This window comes from Taeniopygia guttata, chromosome 2 (assembly GCF_048771995.1).
Source record: "Taeniopygia guttata chromosome 2, bTaeGut7.mat, whole genome shotgun sequence".
Taxonomy (NCBI): Eukaryota; Metazoa; Chordata; class Aves; order Passeriformes; family Estrildidae; genus Taeniopygia; species Taeniopygia guttata.
The window spans coordinates 108432902-108456474 of record NC_133026.1 but is presented as its reverse complement, the minus strand read 5'-3'; the positions used below and the strand labels follow the sequence as shown (position 1 = coordinate 108456474).

General features: G+C 37.0%; 1 long non-coding RNA gene across 1 annotated transcript; it reads left to right on the top strand.

Annotated features, from left to right (window-relative positions):
- Positions 1–217: 217 nt before the first annotated feature.
- Positions 218–4560, top strand: LOC140682414 (uncharacterized). The gene is made up of 2 exons (XR_012054117.1): positions 218–309; positions 4032–4560. It is a non-coding gene; the product is annotated as an uncharacterized lncRNA (long non-coding RNA).
- Positions 4561–23573: the final 19013 nt, after the last annotated feature.

Sequence of the window (23573 nt, the reverse complement as noted above, 5' to 3'; positions counted from 1 at the left end):
TCCCCTTTTCCCATAAGTGACAACTTCACTGGACTGTCAGAACCTCTCAAATATAATGGATAGTGACTTAGCCACTTCCTTGTTCACTTCCCTCAGGACTTGGGGACATATCTCACCAGTTCCTGTGGATTTCTGCACCTTCAGGCTCCTTAGTTGTTCTTGAACCTGATCTTCTCCTACAGCTGGCAGTTCTTAATCTTCTCACTTCTTGCCTTTACTTTCAGTGACTTGGGCGGTGTGGATGGAGCACTTGCTGATGAAGATTTAAACCAAAAGTCCTTGAGTACATATTTCTTCTTCATATCTCAGGTAACCAGATCTCATTTCCTTCTTGGGATGACCCACGTTTTTCCTCATCTTTCTTTTATTACTGACTGACCTTCAGAAGTTTTTCTTGTTGCTCTTTATGTCCCTGGTGAGTTTTAATGCTGTCAGGGATTTAGCTTTCCTAACCTCATCTCTGGCTGCTGGGACAATTTCTCTAGTTCCTCCCAGACTATGTCTCCGTATGTCCACTCACTGGAGACTTCCTTTGTTTTGTTTGAGTTGGTCCAGGAGCTCCTTGTTCATCCACATAGGCCTTCTGGTGTTCTTGCCTGACTTCTTTTTCATTGAGATGCATCATTCCTGAGCTTGGAGGAGGTTATCCTTGAATATTAACCATTGTTCTGGAGCCTCTCTTCCCTCCAGCATTTTATTCTCTGGTTCTTTATGAAGCAGATGACTGAAGAGGCTATAATCTGCCTGAAGGCCAAGGTAGGGAACTTGCTGTGCACCCTCCTCACTGCTGTGAGGATCTCAAATGCCACAAAGTCATGGCTGCCCCAGAGCTTCACATTCCTTGAAAGCCCCTCCCTGTTTGTAGGACAAGGTCCAGCAGCACGACAGCTCTTTTTGTTGGCTCCTCTGTCACTTGGAGAAGGAATTCTCTATTGGAACCATTCCAGGAACCTTCTGAATTGCTGTGTTGTCCCTCCAACAGATATCCTGGCAGCTGAGGTCCCCCCATGAGCACCAGAGCTTGTGAATGTAAGGCTGCTCCTATCTGTCCATAGAGGATCTTCATCTTCCAATCTTCCTGGTCTGTAGCAGACCCCCACTACAAAACCATCTGTCCCTGCCCTCCTTTTAATCCTGACCATTAAGCTTTTGGTTGGCTCTTTATCCATGCCTAAGCAGAGCTCCCTGCACGCCAACTGGTCACTGACTTAGAGTGCAACACCACCTCCTTGTCTTCCCTACTTGTCCTTTCTAAAGAATCTGCATGTTTCCCTTCCTCTTCAACACTCCAGTCATAAGAGCCATCCCACCACACCTCTGGTCTCCATGGTGCCAATAGGATCATAGCCTAAGGCATATGCACATCTCTAAATCAGTTTTTAAATTCTTTCTAGAAGAGAATTTGTGTTTAGTCACGTTCATAAAAATCACAGTGTTAATAATTGTTTTATAATAGTAGCAATATTATTAATAATGGTAATGGCAGGGGGAAATCATAGAATCACAACAACCTGAGTTGGAAGGGTTTTACAAGGATCATTGAGTCTAACTTCTGGTCCTGGAAACATGAAAATTTTTGTGTTGTGTGCAATAGAATCTTTCTTTAAAAGAAAAGTTTGGGGGTTTTTCCCCCTCTAAGTAATTGCTCTGTTATTTGAAAGGATTTGAAATTGATGACACTTGAAAAGAACAGCAAACAGAACCAGAAATGGAAAGAATCCATTAAAAAATTTGTCAGAATAAAGGAATACTGAATATATTGGATTATGGGACCAGGTGCCTATAACAGGCTTATAGGAGAACTTTGTATATTATGAATGTTAATGGTTCCCTCTGTGTGAAACACATGGTTGTCTAAAATAAGTTAATACTATTCTTCTTAACAGCTGTCAAAAAAGCTAAAAGAAAGGTAATAAGTCAACCTCACTCTACTGGTCCAACTGGATTTAGCAAGCGGCTGAGGATGGTGACGCAGTTGGTAGTTTGGTATAGAAATTGCTAAATAAGCAAAAAGCAGACTGTCATTGTCTTTAACAGAGACAGCTCTTTCCACTTATACCAAATCCATAGATTAGAGGGAGGAACAATGTTTCTAAGAATCCTCTTAAAAATCAGTCACGATTTATCATTAATAAAAAGCCAATACTTCAAAAAGAAACTCTACCAAACCTACCAGCTCCCACTATGGATGCTATGTTGGCTATTCTTTGCCATTTATCATTAAAAATGGCTGGAAAATCTTATCTGATGCATTTATAACTCTTGCCACAATCTTGGAGTCTCTCATTTTATGGAAAAAATTAACATTTTACTGTAAAGTTTAAGTGGCTTTAAGAAAGGTAATTAAAGCCTTCATATTTTTCTAAATCACATCTGATTTTGTTCCTTACTTCAGAAAAGTATACAGTTAATGCTCAACCAGTTTTTGAGTAAGAGGAAGGAAAAGTTTGAGGAATCTGCAAATAAGTAATATGTGGTGGATGCTGGGAGCTGAAACTTTTTCCTGGGGAAGAAATGCACCACCTTCACAAAAGATAGCACTTGGATAGTGTCTCTGCACTTGGATAGTGTCTCTGCACAGACACAGAATGCAAAACTAGAGAGCTGGACCACCAACACCAGTGGAAGAACATTCTTGAATCCCAGTTTTCACTCTCAGTTGTGATTTTCCAGATGCTTCTCTTGGTTATCCTGCCCCAGCTGGTGCAAAGTGTGGTTGTTCAGAGAGCAGAATGAATGAATCCTCTCTCTGTGCTGGTCACTGCTGCCTTTCATTACGCTGCCGCACCAATTTCCTCGCAAGCACCTTTCCTTTGGGGTGTGGTTTTAAGAGCAGTGGCTGGCGCAATAAACTCCTCCTGTCAGTCTGCTGAGTTAGGTTGCTGCACCAGAGGAAGCAGTTCATAGTTTTAAGGCTAGAGGGGACCATTACAATAATTTTACTTGCTATGCATTAGAAACAAAGTACATAATTCATAATTCTGGTCCTGATGCAAGGCTTTTGCATGCTGGATATTCCATTGCTCCCCATGGTTATTTGTTTAATGTTTATTTTACTTCCATCTGAAAATTGGTACTGCACTTATAGCTTGTGTTTTTCTAGTATACAGATTTCAGCTTTGGATTCTTGCTTAGTTTACTGAAGTTAGAGAGTCTTCTAATGACCAAATTTTCTACTCATGTACATAATTATGGCCCATGCAAATATCTATGGACCTTTCTGCCCCCAGTCACAAGGTGTAGCACCAGCAACAGGTGCAACTTGCTGTTCCTCCTGGAACTCATGAGCTGCAAGTCATTTTCCTCAGTCTCTGTTTGCAAAAGTCATCTCCATCTTTTAATCAAGAGCTGCCAGTTTTCCTCTTCTTTGCATCTAAAATATGCAATTAGATTTAAATACATAGATGGCTGATTACAATGCCACCAACAACAGACTTTGAGAGGAGAGAAGTAAAAGAGGTGGTCAACAGTCATTCAAAAGCTCTTTGTAACTGGCTATCGATGTAAGTGACAAAGAGTGATTGATGAGGGGATGTTAGACTTGTTATCCAAGCACTCCTATACTATTCCCTTTCTACCCACCATGTGCTTTGCTCACTCTTCTTCTTTCTTCATGCAATCAACCCTTCACTGGAGAGTTGATCCCTCAGAGAAGATACTTTTCCTTCTGGAGGTAACCAGGAAGGCAATATGCATAGCTGAGGAGGAGTAGGTTTTTTGGGTTTTTTTTGTTATTGTTTTGTTGTTGTTGTTGTTTTTTGTATCCTTTTACTTCCTAAACTGAAATCCATCCAGCTGTAGGAGCATAAAATTTAATTTTCTCTAAAGAGGAAAGGAGCTGAGTAGGCCCAAACCATTCCCAAAATCATTTAGATAAAGACTTAGTGCGGTTGGGGATAAAAAAAATAAGTAAAATGAACCTGATTATTTCTGTGAGAAAAAGATATTGGGGCAGTCTAGATATGCCTTTCTCATTTGTAGAGGGGAATGCACGTATTTTAAATGCCAATTCTGTGTAACTTGCTTTCCAGGACAGAAAAGGAAATGAAGATGGAAGAAAACATTGGGATTTCCCTGGCTAATTTGGAGAACTTTTTAGCTTATTTAACTTTAAACACTTAACTTGGGCAAAGCACATAGGAGCACTGCCTCCCTGGGCAGTCACTGGAGAGGAAGTCTCCTGTAGATGATGAATCAGAGCGTCCAAATTCTCAATTACTTATCTCCTCCCAGTGACTACAGAGGGAGCACAGGGTGATGACATTCAGCAAGACAGAGCATCAGCTGGAGACCTACAGTGAGTTGGCTTTCCATCCCTCTGTAGAAATACACTGTAGATGTATTTCTCCACTTATGCAAGTTATTCCACATGATGTGACTATGGAAAGTGTTGTATGACTTAAGTGAACTGCATGGCAGATCTACTTCTAAACCTTGTTTTCTGGGTGCTTAAATAAATTCTTCAGCAGCTTTTGCAGTCATCTTGCAACATCAGATTGCTATTTTGGCTAAATTAAATTGGCAAATACACAAATGAATAAATCACTCTTAAATTTGCAATACAGGCTGTTTACACACAGTATTAGCTGCTAATTGGTTGCCTCGTCATCTGCAAAACTTTGTAGACACTTAGCACAGAGCTACAACTGATGCCTAAAAAAGCAGAAGATTCTGTGTTTGGGGAGTACTTCTGGCTCATTCCCTCTCCTGTTACCCTTCCCCTATGACACAGGGTCAGATATCTACTTATGATTCAGCTTCAGAACTTATACTATCCATTAAATGGAAAATGTCCTTTTCTAGAGCAGTTGTTAGAAATCATACTGGAGTCAAGCACCATCAGGGTGCAATCTGGTCAGGTACAAGATCAATTGTTCATCCATTAAAATATTTTCAATCAAAAGTTTTGCTTGGTGAACACAAGTTTTCAAGCAGTTTTTATAACCGCTGAAACTCTTACTCCTTTGCAGCTTCTTTCATCTTTCACTTCATGACTTTATAGCTCTAATTCATCAAGCAGGACATGTAAACTTCCAGAGATAAATGAATACCATGCATTCCATCAGGCTCATGCTCCACGGTCCTTTCAGTGCCTTAAACACACAATAGTTTCAAAGCTTTGACAGCTGGCTGGAAAGAAGCCTCAAGGCTTATGCTGTATTTAGTTATGCTACCAGCCCTCTTCTGCATATCTTGCAAAACAAGCTCTGGTGTCTATGCTGCAGCTGCATTTACAAGCCACAGAGGTCTGAGGAGGCAAAAGAAAACCTATAATATCATTTGCAGATTAAAAATTCAGGCAACAAGAAGACATTAATGTCTCTTTATCTTGGAAATTAACCATACAAGCCAGACCAATGGTAGCTGAAAGTTTTCTGGCTTAGAAACTGTATGTGAGTTGAAATGTGCTGAATTTGAGCATGCTTTGAGACATGGACAAGAGGAGGATGAATCACCCCTGAGAGCTGGCATAATTCAAACAGCCCTGGCTGGTGTCAGCAGTAGTCACTGAACCTGAGGGGCAGCTGAGCTCCTTGGTGAGGGGAAAGGAGCCTGCACGGCAATTCTGCAGTGGTATGCAAGGCAGAGGAAGTTCGAAAGAGTTGTGCCTGCAATTCCTGCATGTCTGGTTGCCACAGCTCTGTCTCTCACAAGGTTATGTCAGTAGTCTGCAGACACCCTGAAGATACACAGGTGACTGAGGGCATGGCATTGCACTGGAATCCTCTGTTGGGAAGGTTATCTTCACCAGGCACTGCACATCAGACTTCCTTTGGGTTGTGTTGTGGTTTCATACAGTAAGAGTTAAAGCACTGTTTCCCTCTGCAAAACACAGTCCTGCCTTTCCTCCTCCTGTGAAGAGTCCCATGCAGCCAGAGGAACAAGTTGGGCTTGCAGGTTGCACATATATCAGCCTTTGAACTGAACTCTACCTCCGGTTGCTCCTCTGTCAGTTAGAACAAGTCTTGCCCTTAACTGGAACTAGCTGGGAAGTTTCATTGCCGATGCAGAGGAAGGATGACAGTTCCAAGAGAAATTTCCCAGAACAACAGCAAAAAGCCAAGCAAAACAATTTTTTATTAGTGTAATCATTAAGTCACCCTTGCTTTCAGAAGACAAACATATTCAGAAAATAATTCTTAGCATACTTCTACAATAAGGAAGTTCTTAATTGATAAGTTCTTTTTCATTGATAAGAACTGAGTGACAGCTTTAAGTAATACATTCTATTTAGAAGTCTAAGCAAGCTTAAAAAGCATTTATCAGGTTTATTGACATTTTAATTTGAAATTAAAAAAAAAAAGTAACAGGACTTTTTTGCAAGAGAGAGGTACAGTTTTTCTTCCATTTGTGGGAAACATAAAATAACAAGGCTAAAAATACAAACAAATGAGTCTGCTGTGAAAATTGTGATTTTGCTTGTTTTCCCTAAAGCAAAGGCTTTTAAGGCAGTTTCTGAAACAAATGTTTGTGAAAAAAATATTTTACAGAGGAAGATACACTAGCAGTAAGTTTGGCTGAGAAGAGCAGAGGAAGCCTGAGAAGCGAGAAACAACAGTGCATGTAGAAACTTAGTTTTAATAAGATCAAGTTTTGCCCTGCTGTGTTTTGAAACTATCTGGAAGAGCCTGTTGCCTTCCACAAAGAACAAACACAGCTAAAATTACTAACGCAATGACTCCATTAACAAACAACTTAATACCTGAAGACTTTCTAACTGGGTGTGGAGGTGTAATTTGCTCTTTTGGCTATTTCTGCTTGGATGGCAGCCAGTGTAAACTCCCAAGCCAAGTCATCCTGATTTAAAAGCCATTTTCTGAAGCTCTCAGTTCCCATGAAAGCCTAATATCTATTTAATACTGGAGTTTCAGATACAACTGAAACACTTCTTATGGAGGTTTTCACTAAGTCCATAATAGTAGAAGAACAGACATGCTTTTGAACACGGAAAAAAATATGCAGTACACTTTGTTACTTCCAAATTCATAAAAGGAAATATTTACAAATTGACAGTATCTGTTTATCTGTGTTAGATCATAAAGCACAAGCACCTGCATTAAATTTTTTTTATGTGAAGGTTACAGTGTACATGTAGTGTCTTTTCTCATAAGGTGTCATTTATAATTTTAACAGGAAAAAAATCTCTGTGATAAATTCCAGCTACTTTCACATTGTCAGAAAAGTATTGTGAATATTTTTTGTAGATGCAGTAACCAAGTGTAAAGGTAAAGCTTTTTATTTGTAACTAAGAGACCATGTACATTTCTGTTTACCATTTTCTAAAACAATCTTGGAGATATTTTAACATGTGAATCCTGAAAAAGCTTCACTGTGCAATTGTGTTGATTTTTTTCCCAATAAATCAGATTAATTTCCACTCATCAAAGTATGATGAGCACAGGGAAACACCGACCCACACCAGCCACCATGAAGAAATCTAACTCCACCCCAGCCGCATCATGTACAGTGGCAGAGTTTCATCTGGCATGTGAAACGGGCAAAACTTTAATTCAAAAATACAAGGATTTAAATAAATTTTTGGAAAGGCATGCAGCTAACTAGACAAAATTTCGTATCACTCAGCTAGGTCTGAATGGTCTGTAAAGTATTTTTGGCTTATCTACTCTAGTATCAGTGAAAACTCAAGGTAGAGAGAAAACAGATTTCTGAAAGTATTGCTCTTTAGTGAAGACGGAGTGGAAGGAGAAGTAAAGAGCTGGGCTTCCTCCCTTCTTTGTGTGACAGTCCCCAGACATGAGTGGACAGTGAGGCAAGACACAGACAAGCTGCTTCTGCAGAAGGGTGCAGAGGAAGGATTTTGTTCTAGCGATTGACCTTGCTGTGTCTGGCACAGGCCAGTTAATACTCCCTGCTACACTCAGGGCTCTTCTACAAGTCTACAAGCCTATTTCAGAAACAGAAGGAAGTCATAGGCCTCATTTCCACTCAGTTTAATTTTGCTCTTTGTTATATATAATATTTTCTCCTTGAAATAATTATTTTAATCTGGATAATTACTGAGAATAGGAGGTCAGTAACACTTGCCATCAGCTGAGGTAATGCCTCTCAGCTACTCCAGTATATTTTTGCTACACATTCTGACATGTTGTCTTCATATCTCAGTCTTCAAGCACATCTGGAGGGCAAAGTGGCCGAGGTGAAAACAAAACCACAGGTATAATACTCGCAGTCGTGCAACCACACAAGGGATGAGCTAATTCTGCTTTGGCAGAATTCTACCTTGGCTGGGGCCAGGGGTAATGCAGTGGATCTCTGACAGCTGCATTTTTGCCAGAGAGAACTGATAAAAATTTTTTTGAGTGAAATCCTGCATCAGAAAGTTCCCAGCACAAATAGGCCACCAGCACCAGAGTAATTTCATCTGTGCTAGTATTGCAGGTGTTAAGGAGCAGAGCACATTCAACAGCAACTGTCTTAGCTTTACTGAGGTTATATACACATTTTTACAGATTTGATGGTTAAAGTCTTCCTGACTTATCTGTTAACTCAAGGAATGTTTGTGGTAGGAACTAAAAATAATGAGGGTAAATTGCAATACTAAAATTAAGCAGTAAAAATCCCTTTTGAAGTATTGCCCTGTAGGACTAGCTTAGACTAGTTTGGTCAGGTTTGGGAAGTGTAAGAAGATGGAGAAGCTGAAAATGTGGTGAATCTCCATTCTGACATGACAAAAAAGGCATTTTACCCATCACTGAGAGATGTAAGACTGAGCAAGACAGAGACAAACCCTCAAAAGGATTTTGATGTGGAAAAAAGTGTGACAAGCAGGTAAGTTAAGTATTATTCATACTATTTCAACATTTTCCAAGATATTTTCTCCGAAGTGCTTTTTTTTTTTTCCTAGCTAAATAGTATGTGTGTTATGGAGCTGGATGACTGCTGGGTGCCTCTGAGAGAGGAACACATTGGGAGAGGTACAGGGAATCCAGGCCAGCCTCTTCAGCTGTCAGGTTCCTGGAGCAGAAACCCAAATACAGAACACTGGTCTGAAGGCTTCTGCTTCAGGAACCTGACACCCAAAAGCCTGTGCTACAGCAAGGAGAAGGTCCTGTCAGACTGGAAAATATGTTTTGCATACCAGAAAATGGCCAAGAACTAGGGGGTAGTTTGCAACATTTAGGTGTAGCCATTACTAAGGAATGATGTAAATTCTTCCAGGAGGAAGCACAAGGGAATGTGCCCACATATTGCTTTACCTTGCCATAGCAATGCCATTCTGCATGAGGTGGTTTGCCCTGCTTACCCAAGTGTGAAAGGCTGGACTCATCCTCTCTGAAAAGCCTGTTTTTTTCTGAGTAGATGGGGATGAAGTAGAGCTTGTCTTCCTCTGGGGACAGAGTGAAATTCCCTCTGAGTCTCCCAGGGACTTTGCAACAGCAACCTGTAACTCTTCTCTGCTTTTTCTGATATGAGTCTAGACAAATAAAAGATTTCACACGATCTTTAAGCTTAATGGAACATTTCCCTGATTTTATTAAGATCTCAAGTGTTTGTTACTAAAAACAGTTTTAAAAAATTTAATTTTTTTAATTAAAAAAATTTATTATGTAAAAATGGTTGATTCATGACTCTGTATGTATAAGGACATGGGTGGATGAAACCCTTGTCCCTTCTTTTTCTGTAACCAGTCAGTCTACACAAGCATAGGTAATAACTACAAGGAATAAAGTGGAGGAAAAAAACCCAGCAAAAAATAAACAAAGCCCCTTGCAGACAGATAAAGACTCCCTACAATGTTCATTTCACATTATGAAGAGAGTTTTAAAGTATGCAGAGGAGATAAAACTTTTACAGTGCCTGTGTTATATAAAATAACCTTTGCAAAACAAAGAATGAGGCAAAAAATACTCCAAATCCATAATTACTTGAATGCAATGCTTATAGTAGTTAATGAACGCCAATAGCATGAAATGCTGAAAGACATCCAAGGGGGAAAAATATTCTTTTTAAGTTTTACAGCTCAAGAGAAAAACTTGGGAAATACTCGAACCAACTACTATCACAGAGCATACTCCTAGTTATGTGTTGAAAGGTCATATGTGGCACTACTGCTAAACTAGCACTTATAGTTTCATGGTTGTGTTCTAGGGTTTTGCATGCATTTAAGACTGTATATAGGTTTGGCCAGGATGCTGCCACCTTCAGGAATCAAATTTTATGTAAATTTAAGGTAACTGCAGCTGTAAAATGAAATAATTCTGATGGTAATCTCAGTTTAGATAATTTTTCAGGCATGTAAACCACCTTATATCCCCATTGAATTCCCTGTTCATCTGATAGTCCATCTCTGAATTTATTCTTTGTTGTCTAAGGGTAAGAAATTCTAGAGCAATCTAAGGCTGGTTTAATTTCTGTGCCAAGGGACTGGGTAAGGGTGTGCCATGTTAAGCAGACAGCAAAAGGGTATATGAATGTGTAAATCACAGTCAATCAAAACCTCTTTTAAATTAGTCCCACTCCATGTATATATTCTACCAGATGGATCAAAAGGGTTAGATGTTCAATTATGCCTTGGAGGCACACACTGGAGTGAAAAAATGGTGTAGAACTGAAATGCGCAAAACACATTTTTTCCATCCCTTTGTACTATTAGAACTTTTCAAATGAGTCCTGTGCCACATTGGAATGGAAAGCGGATCCTTCAGATTTTTTTTTGGAAGGTCATTCACATCAGAATAGTAACTATGGTAGCCCCTTAGTTAGTAGACTTTGATAGAATGTAAAATATGCTCATTTCATTCCTTGTTTTGAATTATTAAGAAAAAAGATTTGTCCCAATGTCTTTCCTATTTCAATAAATAATCTAATCAGTTGTCTATTTTAAACTGCACTTTGCTCTGATATTACTTTTATTTGATGTAAGAGTGAACCTTCCAAAAGCCCTGCTCACAGTATCAAAAGACCAATATTCATTTGTGTAACTTTTGATGTCTGAGGTGTAGATGTCTACATCTGAGTTAATCACACAGGTAACCCAGGGTCACCTAGACACCATCTGTAGTCAGTCAAAGTAGAATAAATATAATCACATACCGAAATATTAATCTGACCAAATGTAGGGACTGAGTTTAGGATGAGACATATCCATCAACTGTTGGCCAGATCTCTGCTGGCTATAAAAGAGCCCAAGCTCGTATCTTTGTGTCGTTATAGTAAACATTAATTTAGTCAGATGAGTCTCAGGCAATTCCCCACATTACCTAAATTTGAGGGATTGGTTATGATACTTACCTTGGGTGCCTGGGAACAAGGATTAAGTATTTCCTTAATCAATTTTCTCCCATCCTCCTAATCAAACAGACCTCACCCACACTGTAAAAACAATTAGAAACTTTTTGGTCATCAAGCCTAATTCTATTTGATTAATAAGATCTTTACAGGATATAGCTTCAACTTGGATTTGTGAGCAAGTATTGTCCAAATTATTTCCCTCTACCTTAAATTGTTCTTTAGCTGAAATAAGAATGTTGCATATATATACATATATAAATACATAATTACTTATTTTTTCTATAAATCTTCTTAGAAATTGGAACTTCCTCATCTGAAACTTAGTGAATGTCAGAAAAAAGGCTTATGAAAGGTATTTTTCCTTTTATCAAAAGTAGAATTAATCCTTCCTTACTTTCAGTTTTTAAAAATTTAATGTAAAGCAGTATTATGCCATCTATGTATGATAAAGTTTAAAGTTATTATAAAGGAAAAATGTAAACACAATGAAAATTATTATTATTACTGTTTTTTAGTCAGTCCCATCATATAGTCTCCATTTTCCAGATAATATAGTAAAAAGCCTCAGCAACTCTGGAATATCCTTGTGTACCCTACAGATCTTATCTGCTTCTAACATCTGATGATCACAGCTTTATAATTATATCTTGTTACCTAAAATAAGACTTTGCTTTGAATTACTTGAAATGCAGCATAAAAGAACAGCAAGCTCCAAATGCCTTAATGACTTGGCTTGAGTATTGAAAGGCAGTGTGGAATTAAATTTATTATGGGACATGTATTTATGTCGTGTCCAAGACTACACCACAAACCCAAGAAAACCCAATTTAATTTCATACTCAAGTCACAGGAATTTTTTCTTGTGACTTCAGTAGGAATTTTCCTGGATCCAGAAAGGAAAGGGAGAATGCTATCAGGTATCAACTGCTTCATTTTGAGAGAAATCCGAGACAGATACAGAACAGCTACTTTCGACAGAAAGGGAAGAGCCTTAATGGTGTAAATACATGAATGCAGTCTCACCTTCAAATATTTCCTCTTCTGAAGCTGAAACAAATATGTTACAGTGTAAGTTTTCATATATTGCCTTTTCCTTTACCATTTGACTGCAACTTCTGTTGTGGCAGTATGGCACCTCAGGTATAACAGCATTGGTTTTACTCTTTTTAGTGACTGAATTTAAGAAAAACAGTGTGAGTGAAGATGGAATTGGCATAGGAATCCAACCAGCTGTAAAACCTGTGGAATAATATCAATTTTATTTCTAGTATCATCGAATAGAAAGAAATATTTTGTGCAAATTTTTTGTTCTCCAAAACCAAAAGATAATTTTGTTGCCTGGCTGAGCAAAGCATTATGCAAGGAAAAGTGACTAGAAGTAGGAATTTGTTCCCATGTCAAGTGTGGCCAGTGGTGCCTTTGGGGAGCTCTACCTCTCAGCAATGAGAGTGATAGGAGGGATGGTCCAGGGAGGTGAAGGTAGGGAAAGAAAGCTGGGCAGGCACATTGCCCATGTTGAGGGCCTGGGAGATACTTACAAATATAATGAAAAAAGATCTTTCTCTGTTTTGTCTCAGAAAACTTTGCCTTTGGATGGAGGCACTTTCATGGATCCATTCACAGTTTCACTTGTCCTGAAATTATCTTCTTCCTTTTCTACTCTCCTCTTCCTGCAGAAGTTTTGAACAAGTTATGATTCCTCCACCAGGTCTCCTCTTCTTTGGACTAAGCAACACAGGTTCTGTCAAGCTGTTATCACAGACCAAGTTTCCCAGGCCTTTGATCAATCTTGTTTCTCTTGTGTAGGCATCTTACAAACATCCCACAGTCTTATCTGAGATTAGGAAGTCAGAAAGTTGGGTTCTATGTCTTACAAACAGTGCTTCTGTATATATATCAGAGATACCAGGATAATGATAATTGTGTTGTTCCTACAGGCTGTTTTTCTTCAGTAGTTGAAAGCCTTGGATCCACTTTAGCTTGTGATCCTCAAAAATTTGGACCTATTCTGTATTTTTGTTTCTTAGATAGCCATTGTCTATCTCTTATTCCTAAAACTAAGTATTTTTTATACAAAAGCAGAATATTTTTTTACATAACTTGAGTCAAATTATTACCTTTATCAAAATTTTAAAACTACATGTATTGCTGAATAATCTTAAAGCCAAACTTAATGTTGTGACACAAAAAAAAAAAAAATGTTTCCATAGATAAAAGTTTTCTGGTAGTTAACTTCAGTGTGTATTTTGTGTTTGCATCTGTTGATGTGAGTTGAATGTGGGAGTACCTGAGTATGTAAAAATTATGTTAATAAATTGCTGCTAGTGTTTATACAACAGTATGCATGTTGCAGCTTGGGTTTCATAGCATTCCACTACGTAGGGATCAGAGAAGTCCTTGCTCTTTTCAGTACCTATTAACCTTGTTTAGAAGTGCAATGCATCTGAACATCACTAAAAAAAAAAAAAAAGGAAGAAAAAGGAAGAGGAAAAAATGTTTTCAGTCATTATAATTTTCTGGAGGTGGAATGCATTTACTGCTTAAACATAATATTATTTTCATTTGGATTTTTGAAGAAAAAAGAAAAATAAGGGCAGTCAGCAAAGTGCCTGGAGGTAGATTTGGATCACTAAATCATTCCTCCTGGACTTCATTTAACTGCGCAAAGAACAATCAAGTGTTTCAGATCTAAGTTGGATTTTGTATGATCCTTGGGAAAATGGTTATATGAAAGTGTTACACACACAAGGAAAACATAAGCAATGAAAAGGACAAGTTGTCTTCTTCAGGTTTCATGGGCTGTGATATTGTGTAAATATGGTAAATAGCAAAGTAATGTATCAGCAAGCTTTGGAGAAATTCAGAGATTTTGCAGAAGCTTATGGTATGCAGACTTTAAATATAAAACAAGATACTGCCTGTTGCTTAGGTTCAGCTGAATAATAGAGGCCAAGAAAACACACAAAAATTAGTCTTGACAAGTTACTTTCTGCTTAACTGGCATGCAATCCACTGTGTTCCATCATGCATATTAATGTTTTTAAAGGATAGTGAGTAGGCTTGTTTCTCAGTTCACACCATTACTATCAGTGTTACAAAGACCTGTTTCAAAAAGATCAAGAGTATTATGCAGATGAAAAAAGGAGTAAACAGTTAGGAAACAAGGCCCACTGCGCTTACATTTGTTGAATGTACCATTAAGTAGTTAGTTCTTTACTCTCTCCTCTGTCTTTCCTTGTAGAGTCATTTGTAAAGTGAGAAGTAGCAATTACATATTTCCTGTTGCAAGTGTCTATGACTGCAATTATTTTCTGCGCAGTTTCCACAGGATAAAAAATGACTACCTAATCTAGAGTTCTTTATTCTAGAGGTCTTTTTGTGTCAATCAAAATATTTTTGAGTGCTTTTAACAGAATTAAATTTATCTGGAGACTATTTCCTTTTTATTCTTTAAAGCATTTCTTGCCTGGAAGAAGAATGACATACATAGTATGACCAATGACATACAACATGACCTTGATTATAAAGTAGGTGTGCAGAACAGTGCTCCTGATTGGCTCAGAATTGTTCATTATGCATTATCTTGAGTAACTACACTAAAAATAAGGTCAAAAATAGCTATTGTTCATATAAAATATGTTACTGAAATCTTACATGCAATTAACTATTTCCCAAGAGTAATTTCTTGGATGGGAATAAACTATCTTTGTTGACCATAATTAAATGAAACATTAAACATATAATACAACAGCTTAAGAGTTTATGATCTTGTAAGATAATGTTCAAAGCTGCACCAGGGAAGGTTTGGATGGCATGTCAGAAAGCGTTTCTTTACTGAAAAACACTGGAATAGGCTTTCTGGGGAAGTGGTTGACATCCCATACCTAACAGCATTTTAGAAACTTTTGGACAATGACCCTAACAGCACACTTTATCTTTTGGTCAGCCTTGAAGTGGTCAGGCTGCTGGACCAGATGATCATTGTTGGTCCCTTCCAACTGAGCTATTCTATTCTATTCTATTCTATTCTATTCTATTCTATTCTATTCTATTCTATTCTATTCTATTCTATTCTATTCTATTCTATTCTATTCTATTCTATTCTATTCTATTCTACTTAGTCACCCATTGAGAGGCTTCTTCTTTGTTCATGTTTGTGTTATCAATGATTTTTGGCTTCAGTTTGTAGTGAATGTGCTGTCACACTTGGAGGAAAAAAATCTTTTGTTTAGCAACCTGACTGGAACTAAAAGACAGCACCTCGAGCCTCAGAACTACCCCAGGAAACTCAACTGAGAAACAACTGTTCTTAAGGGCTAATAAAGAGTAACCAAACAACAGATAAGGGCTGAAATACCATTGGACAGCAACCAGACAAACACTAAAATCAATTTTTGACAGGCATGTTTATCTTTTGAATACCTGGAAGACAGCAATTACTAAACATAAAGGAAACTCAAATTTCCTGCAGTAAATGCAAGCTTAATTGATTACTTTCAAGTTTATGTAAAAAACTTTGACCACTAATCTCTAATACAACAAAAAACTACTAAAATTATTCTATGTACTAAGTTATTCTATGTATTAAAATTATGCACTAAATTATTCTATGTATTGAAATTATTTTATGTACAAAGAAAAAATATATACTCTCAATGATTAATATCAGTATTGACTATACCATAAAAAAGTATATGAAGAAGTGAGAATACTACACAAACGAACGCAACTCTAAGTTTGTTTTTGCATACATTATCTATTTAGCAACAGAAAGAGAAAAAAACATTTCTTCATATGTTTTTATTGCCAATTTGGGACACATTCCAATTGCTTTCAAGAAAAGCACAGAAAATTTAATGGGCTTCCACATCAATTATATTGAGAAAAAAATCCACACTTGTGAACTACATGTACAATCCAAAATGCAATACAAAAGTTACAGTGTCATAATTTTTCCATTTGTAGAAACATTGAATTTTTATTTGCTGGCTGAAGGGATACAATCATTCTGCTATCTATATTACTAATTCTTTCAAAAATAACTAAGTTACTTATTATTTCTGCAATGCAGAGCTTTTTTCCTCCTAGGAGTAAGTAACACTAAGCAATTAGATGACAGAGCAGCTAATACACCCTGAGCACTGCTCCGGCATCTCAGGTAGGCTAGGACAAAGCTGGCCGTGGATCTGTGTGCTTTCCTAGTGAAAACTTGGAGGTTGCTTTTACCCTGAGGAACAGAGTAGGAGGAGTGTTAATATAAAATCAACGTATCAGTCTTAAATAGCCCAATAAAATGGTATTAACAACAAAGACCTTTTGTTTGTCTGACTACGTAGAAATATTTCCGGAAAAAATTTTTCCTGATCGTGAAGAAGCTGCATTAAATACTTCTGGAATAAAACATTCTTGCTCACCAATCAAAGAATATTGTTTTTTCAATGCAGGAAATCTTTTACTTATAATTATTTGTGTATTATACTTATAAGTAGTATCTGTGATTTTTTGCACATGTATTTCACATATATCCCATGTATGTTCTACATAAGTATAGAAAAGACGTATGTAAAAGACACATTTACAAATATAAAAATATTTCTAATTTTAACTAACTTGGGTGACCAACATGCTGTGTTTACTGTCTGAAGGTGATAACCACCTAAGGAATAAAACATCATAAATATGTCAGCTGGCAAGCTTGAATTGCTTTTACCACCACAGAGGTGAAACCTGAGCCTCCTGTGAATGTTCAGAAGCCTTCATCTGCACACAGCATCACAGCCGGGCAATCAGCTCTGCCTGCTTCTTTATAGAGGTGATCACAGCATAATACCAAAGGGAATATGCAAAGAGGAGCCATGGAGTGTGGCCTAGCTAACCACAGTGCGGCAGGTACAACCTACCTTGTCTAAAGCGAATCCTATTTCACACTCTTACAGAAAAAACATCTGGGAAAAAGTAACAGCTTAACTTGTTTAACTAGTTCTGTTGTATTCAGAGTAGAAGGCAAAGTTTACACTGGAGCCTGAGACCTCTCTTTTCCTGTTTTTTCTCACTCCTGTTGTGGACTTTATTTTTTGGCCATTTCTAGAATTACAAGATCCTATGCTAAAAAAAAGAAAAAGGTGCTGAGACATTTTAGAAGGATAGCACTGGGTATGTCTGCCCCACCTTTTTGCTTGTGTTTGGGTCACAAAAGTGGATGTGAACCAGTTCCTCAGGCATGGCAGTTCACAGCCCAGTGCGGTAATGTCAAACAAAATGGATGTTGGCAAATGCACCCGACTGTGAATTACAGTAGCCAAACGCGGGCCCAGTCTTGCTGACTGTGAGAAATCTGAGGGGAGAAGAAATTCTTACACCTGTTATCTTGCTCTTTATAGATTATGGAGGTTTCTCATCTTTTACCACTAGGAATTTTTGCTGATGGGCACCATCATTCTCAAACCCTTAACAAAGCAGGAATTGTGTTTTGCTCAGGATTCTTGCTGTAGCATATGTCCTGCTAACACAGAGTTTTGTAGGCTGGGGTTAGGCAGAACAGGGAAAATGAGGGGGAAAGAACAACGGAAAGAAAAAGTGATTATTTAAGAATGCAAGTGATAAGTTCATGCTGGAGTCACGACTTTTAAAACCATCCTTGAGATACAGGGAAGCACAACACGCCCACAGCAGGACAGAGCACTAAATGAAGAGCTGTGCAGTGTGATTAGAAATAAGGCTAATGAGAAGACTGAGTACTGTTCTACCTCTGGAATACACTGGAAAAATCATCTAGTCCTCCTGTTCTGTTGCCATCAATGCTATTAGCAAAACTTTTAGAGTGCTTGAATATGAGTCCCAAACTAAAATGCCAAATTAAGTGAATTTTAACTCTGTAACAGCTTACCAAAACCATCCTGCATGGGTCTTAAAAAGAAACCACATGTGAACATTTTGCTTAGTATCTCAGCATGAGACACAGCATGAAGCCAAGCAAAACCACATTCCCCTACTTTTCAAGTATCTTAAAAATTTTATTGCCCATTAAATATTTGTTTACTCAGCCTGTAGTTGAAACCACAGCACTGTAAACATTGCTAACCAATGCTATTTGAGGTTTTGACTAAAACCTCAGTTAGATGTGAGATTTGTTGGACTTTCTCAGGGAATCAGCCATGAGTCTGAGCACAAAAACAAGCCCAGGTATGAGAAAATGTAAGTCCAGGGTCCCACCCAGGGTGTCTTCCTGGCTCAACTTTTCCTTGGCAAGTCCCAAACCCAAGAATACGTGTGGTGGAGCCATCATTGCTAAGGAAGGGGTCCAAGAAGAAGGATTCAAAGCTTTTTTGAAGCTTAAAAATAAGGGAAGTCTTCTATCTAGAGTGTCCCTGAATCAATGGTATCAGAAAATCAGGGTTTTTTTGTCATCAGAATTGTGTCTTTTTTTTTTTTTAAATATGCAAATGGACAGAACAATTAAATTCATTTAGAAATTATCTACTAAACAAAGGGGAAAGATAATGTGTTAAAGCAACGTGATGCTTTTCATCACTTTTTAGATATTTAGTCTAAGCCTAGTATGGAACTGTCTATAGTTAACATCAGAGAATAAACCCTGCTGTGTTTAGATATTAGTGTATTTTCATCAGAGTCATTATAATATGGTCATTGCAAAATGCTCAGATAGTATTGCTAAAAGTCTGTTTCTTCCTGCCTGTAAAGCACTTACTTTATTAAAATTCCTGTAAAATTTAGAAGGGAAGGGTTATTTATTAGTCTGAATTAATCTAGCTCATAAATACTTTCTTTTAAAATAGATTTATTTCAATAAAAAGTCAGAGTATGTAACAAATGTTACTCTTTTAATATGTTAATACTGAAAGCAAGATGAAAATAAAGTGCTCTTATCTTGAATTTCTCTTTGAGTGTGTAAGTTAGCCCTTTTCAGCACTCCATAACGTATGAAAGAACTAAAAACCACAGTTACTTTTCCTAATGATTTGTCCACTACTCAGATGGTTATATAATGGTATCAACCATATCAGTTAAGTAAATCTAAATATTTGTGTGAGGAGTGTGACTAAAGCAAGTTCAACAGCCCAGCTGTGTAGATACATGTTGATTTTATTGAAGGACTACTGATAGCAAAGATTTCACACTCATGACAATGTGTTAAGTCCAGTTTATTAGCTGAATGCACAAATCATTTTTTTCAATTAGAAGCAATTATAACTAAACCGGGTAGAAGTAAAGTCTTTTATTCCTGAGAGCTTTCAAAACAACATGTGCAGGTCCCATGTGTATTTGCAGAACCTAATGATATAAGAAATGTACAATATTAAGCATGAGCATACAATGTGTTTGAATTTTCCTAAATTACACAGTCACAAATTCATTCAATTGGGATATGACATTATTATAAACAAGAGAAGACTGCAACTAAGAATCTTTAAAATGGCAAAAAATAACCAATTAATTCATTACTATTATTATTATTGTTTTTATATCATGTGTAAGAGAGACAGAGAAACTCAGGGATTTGCCTAAAGCCACAGGTAGAGGTGGAAGTGCATCAAAGATTAAAATGGAGGACTAAATGATTGATTGTGTTCACACTTCTTGTAGATGGTCCAATAAAGACCACACATAGCTAGATCAGATACATGAGACAATTTGACTCTTTCTGTTATTTAATAAAACTTTTATTAAAAAATGGTGTTATGTGTAAAAAAACTCCAAAACTAGGCATGTTACAAATGATTGATTTATTTTATTTTACAGCCTTTGACAATTGTACCTACTAAATAGGTCAGGTAAAGATTCTGCTCTGTCAGCACACTGATTGTTGTACATATTGTTCTGATGCTATCTAGATAGAATGTGTCACTGAGTCTCATCTTTTACATAAAAAAAGGAAAAAAAAAAACAAATCTTAAAGTGATTAGGCCACACCAGAATGAACAATGAAGAAACACAATTGAATGGTGATCCTTAATATCCATTTTTACTATATAGATACGTACATACAGGGTATACATATACATACACACACATGTGTACATATACACACAAGTATATTTGTTGCAGTATGTATGCAAGAGTAAAGATTTTATCACCTGAAACATCAAGATAGTGCATAAACTCTCTAACTTGGTTCTAGCTGTATAAAGACAGATCAAAGATTCAGCCCAGGTGTGGCTCTGGAGTTTCATTGCTCAAGGCTAATTATTCACAAAAAGTCCCCACCCTAGAGACCTGTCAGGCCGGTTTACCTTTTGGTTGGTAGACATTTTAGAGAAGACACTACCTAAGCTCAGCTATTTTGTATGACACACTACAGCATCTAAAACTATTTCACAGATTTTATGAGATATTTGACAAACTGCAGATTACATGTGAATGTAATTTTGTCACCCAGAAGGAGAGAGGAGTTTCCAAGACGCTGAGCTCATGCTGAGCTCTAATTAAAACCAATTTCAGTGAACAGGCAAAAGCATAATACTGTAGAGATGGCTCAATGTTTTAAATTCATTATGATCAAAACTACAAAAAAAACTTTATTTTGATCATGACCAAAATGTGTGAAATGTTATGCTACATACAATAAAATAACTCATTTATTAGTGGACCAAATATCATAATTTAAAAAAAAAAAATCACTTTTAGAGATCTTTTTTTAAGGATGGGCTCTACCTTTATTTACTTATGAGTCATTAACTGTGATCAGGGCTGCTCTAGTCTGAATAAACAAAAGACAAAAGATTTATTGCAACTGTCTGTCCTTGTCAGCTACACAGAGGATTAGCAAAGAAAAACAATTATATTTTGTAGAGACAATAGGGTGCCTGTCCTGGGCACCAAGTTGAAGAATTGAAGTTAAACAAATTGAGACAATCCTGTTTCTTGTTGCAGTGCTTTGTTCAATCTTTTCCCCTGAATTTCCTTTTAATGGTACAGCTGAAACATTCAGGAGCCTCACTCAATTATTTGAGCAAGAACTCTATAGAGAACATAAAATTTATTTCTCAGTTCTAGCAGCCCATTTGCTAAAATGGTTACCAATATTTATTTCAAACTAATTAGTTTTTTTCTTCTTAAACAGTTGAGATTGTGGGGACACTGGTCCTGCCTATCTTTGCTTTAATTTGAAATAAGATTTCTTTCTATTCTCTGCTATTTTTTGGTATTTCTATATCTACCTTTTGGAAATGTCTTGATAATACTGAAAAATATCAACATCTATCACATCTAGAGTTTTCAAGAGGTAGGTAAGCTAAGCAGTCAATTTGCATATATATTTGAATTTAGCAATAAAAGCTGAGATTAAAACTCAGTAAAAAGTCTCCTGGAAAACAATACAATTTCCAGGAACTGACTCAGGAATGAGTAACAATTTTGCACTAGAGGAAATCTGAAGAATGTGTAATCTTCTATTAATATTGTAAACACCAACAAATCACTGAAATGTGTTTGTAAGGATGGTGTCATTATGCATGAGCTGGGATGCAGATACTTTAGTAGAGGAAAGATAAATATGTATGAGTGATTATGCGAGATCTTACTGGGATCAGAAAGGTTGTGCCAATAATGTTGTGTCTAGTTCAACGTATTAACTTGTCATAAAATATCGCATCTGCTTATTAAGGGCTATCACTGCATGGAGAGAGGCTGACTGGGTCACTGGGCAGGATGCTCTGGCATAACCAGAGGCCACCAAAGACTGGCCTCCTCTTTTGGATCAGTAGGCAAGTATCCTCTTTCCTTCCATAGAAACAACATTTTAGCCCATTAACTTTATTGGGTGCTTGTAATTCTCCCAAATAGGTAAACAGAAATTGTTTCCGTGTTTTGTAGTGTTGTAGGATTCTGCCTTTCAGGAAGATGGAATATGTGTGGAAATGCAAATGCACTGAATATTTTTGATACCAATGAGAAACATTTGTATGACTTTTTAGCAGAGTAAAAATAAAGATGTAATAAATCAAGTAAAGTATTTTAAGATGATTCTGATTCCAGGTGTGATTCTCCTCTTTGTTCAGTTTATGCATGATCTTGGCTATTAGTATCAGATTAGAAGACCACAAAGATTCCTCTTTTTCTCTAAATCAATGAATTAATTTCTTCCTCAGTTCTGATGTATGAACTATGTAATTGGAAAAGTACTGTATTACGATATTTTGAATGGGACTTTCTATCACTTTCTGAGCAGAAGGATGTATCTTTTTTTTTTTTTTTTCAGTTAACAATATGATGTAGAAGAATTCAAAGATAATAGCCTAGTCTTCTTCCTGCCAGTTTGCATATATGTTTATATGCATGTTATCCTCATTGAGTTACATCTGGGCTTTTGGCAAGGGTACAGTTTTCTTGAAGTCCTACAGAAAACAGCATGTTCAAAATGATCCTTCATGATGTCAGGAGAACAACTTTAGCAAGTGAGATTAGCTTGGAAGAGGAAGTAGAAGTTACCTGGGATCTCAGGAAGGGGTGTATGAGATTGTCTTGATTCATTATATCAAGGGTTCATCCTAACAAATACAGCCTTGGAATGGATGGAGAAATGTTGTTATTTGAAATAAATGAAAACTTTAAATACTTTAAACTCTCCATTGTGAGATCATTTCTATTTTGGGTTTTGTGTGTTATGTGAGACTTGCAAATGCTTAAGATAGTTTTAATCAGAGCAATCACGAGACCTCCTAGATATTGTGGAGGCTGTTAATATGGATTAATCCCCAATGGTTAAAGGCAATAGCTTGTGAAGAAAACATATAGATGATGACCTGAAATTTGATCTATTAGGTATTGTATATCAGTTATTAGTACTTTTCTGTTCAGTAAAATGATGTCATGGGAAAATAATATATAGGAGTAGTTTCTATTATCATACCAGTAGTGAAGCCTTTTTTTGCTACTAACAGCAAAATGCTGTTGTAATTTGTAGCAACAACCATGCAAGGAAATTAAGTGTAAGTTACCTGACTTGGACTATAATGCATGTGGAATATCATAGCCTGCTTGCCCAGTAACTCCGCTTATATGGGTGGATATTAAGTAAGCACTAAATAAATAGTGTTTGTAACAGCTTATACTTTATTTAGTGTAAATAGCTCTAAATAAGCTGCATATGAAACAGCAAAACAAGATGGCACAATTTGCTAATAGTGTTGACCACAGCACATGTGTCACTTCTTCCTCTGGAAAAAAAAGGGAAAGGAGGGAGAGGAAGAGGGAGCAGAGAGCTCCCTCACCTTGCCTCCTGAGAGTATTCAAAGGTGAGCTAGAGCTCATTGGACATATCTAGCTCACAGATCGGACCTGAAATGTTTGCCATGCTAGTA